Source organism: Homarus americanus, unplaced genomic scaffold, assembly GCF_018991925.1.
Source record: "Homarus americanus isolate GMGI-L3 unplaced genomic scaffold, GMGI_Hamer_2.0 scaffold43321, whole genome shotgun sequence".
Lineage (NCBI taxonomy): Eukaryota > Metazoa > Arthropoda > Malacostraca > Decapoda > Nephropidae > Homarus > Homarus americanus.
In genome coordinates this window covers 710-2,500 of record NW_024725034.1, presented here as the reverse complement: position 1 = coordinate 2,500, position 1,791 = coordinate 710, and the positions used below count along the sequence as shown (strand labels likewise).

The window sequence follows — 1,791 nt, the reverse complement described above, 5'->3', positions numbered from 1 at the left end:
CCCCCAGACGAGCTGGAGAGAGAGTCGGCGGCGAGGTACCAGTCCGACCGGGCCTTCGACGTCCCCGGCAACGGGTCGCGGTGACCTACTACGAGGCGAAATACGCCTGCCGACGCCAGCGTGAGTGGGGGCGCGCCCAAACATTTTTGGGTCGCTCAATTACAACACCCCACCCAGCCGACAGCCGACGAGCTGAATCCCCTCAGTTCGACCTTCGAGTTTCCACCCGTTTGGCTCTTAACGGTTTCACGTACTCTTGAACTCTCTCTTCAAAGTTCTTTCAACTTTCCCTCACGGTACTTGTTCGCTATCGGTCTCGTGGTCATATTTAGCCTTAGATGGAGTTTACCACCTGCTTTGGGCTGCACTTTCAAGCAACCCGACTCTACAGAGAGGCCCTTTCCGACCGTCCCATCTGTACCCTCACGGGCGCCGCCATACGGGCCTGTCACCCTCCATGGGCAGTGGCCGCTTTCAAGCTTGACTTAGACGGTATGGGACGGCGTGCTGGACCCTCTGAAACGCAACACCCCTTGTGCCCGAAGACATCGAGGTTATGCGCTGGGCTTTTCCCGGTTCAGTCGCCCTTACTAAGGGAATCCCTGTTGGTTTCTTTTCCTCCGCTTATTAATATGCTTAAATTTGGCGGGTAGCTCTCTCCTACTACGAGGTCGATCGTGGTCTCATCATCCTTAGGGGGAACAAGTTCCCCAACCACGAAGCGGAAGACGCTCTGCCACCGACTTTCTTCACCACCGACATTACCAGGCAGGAAGGTTTGAGGGGTTTGTCGCGGGGGTACCAGCGGCCATGGCGCCGGCACTCCCACCCCTGACTCCGTTCCTTCTCATTGAGTGGTAAATAGCCAATAGGAAAAGTGTTCCAGCAGAACATCTCTCGCAGAGTCATATACACACACAGTTTTAATGCATATACGCGCGTGTTCCGCCCTTACTCGGCCGCACCTTTGCCGCTTAAACTTTGACCTCTTTCCCCGTTCCCGCATGCCACAGCAGTGGCACTTGTTTATCCGGAGAAAGAGAGCGAGAGTCGCAGTATTAATTGGCGTGAGCGGCCTTTCCGGCTGCAGAACTAGTGCTCTATCCCGGCGAGCGCCGTTAGGAGGCGCAACACCGTCTTTAACGCGTTTAGAGAGAACTCCCCCTGCCTCCCTCCCAGTCATGAGATAGACGTGGACTCGTGGCGAACTCTCAAAGAGAACGCCCACACCGCGTCTGACCGTGGGAGAGGTGGAGGAGCGCGTGAGGAAGAGCACGGCGTCACCCAAGCATTCTCATCTCTCTGCCTGCACCACTACATGGTAGACTGCGGGCCCAGGCGCACTCATCAATTTAGGTTCCACTGCAATGCATGCCAAGCACTCTTTTCGAGGTGATAGACGAAATTCCGGCGGGGCTTACTTAAAAGATATCCGACCCGGTTTCGTTTCCTCTTCGTGGGATGGAGTGCCTCTTAGAACATGTGCAGCATCAGCCATGAGCGGCTGACGGCCATTCGTGTCTCTGTGGACAGCAGGCAAAAGAGCGCCCTCAGTTTATTCTTGAAGCGACAACTCGCCGGCGCTGTTGTGGTGAATGGGTGCGCCAAGTCCATGGACTTGCCTAGTGATAGGCTTTGCCTTGTTTTAAAGGCACGCCTCGCGCAAGCGTAGGCGGTCGGCTTAAGGCGGAGAGCTCGGTTGGGTTACACCGTAGCCGGGGAACAGTCCGGTACCGAACTTCGCAGCGCCGATGGATGTATATTTCGACCCTCTCGTGGGCGTGGCGACAA

General features: G+C 56.2%; 1 non-coding gene across 1 annotated transcript in view; it reads right to left on the bottom strand.

Annotated features, from left to right (window-relative positions):
- LOC121864722 overlaps positions 1 to 674 on the bottom strand; it is a 4,345-nt gene extending 3,671 nt beyond the window's left edge. Inside the window, exon 1 of the ribosomal RNA XR_006088645.1 lies at positions 1 to 674. This exon is cut by the window's left edge and continues 3,671 nt beyond it. This is a non-coding gene — a ribosomal RNA (large subunit ribosomal RNA).
- Positions 675 to 1,791: the final 1,117 nt, after the last annotated feature.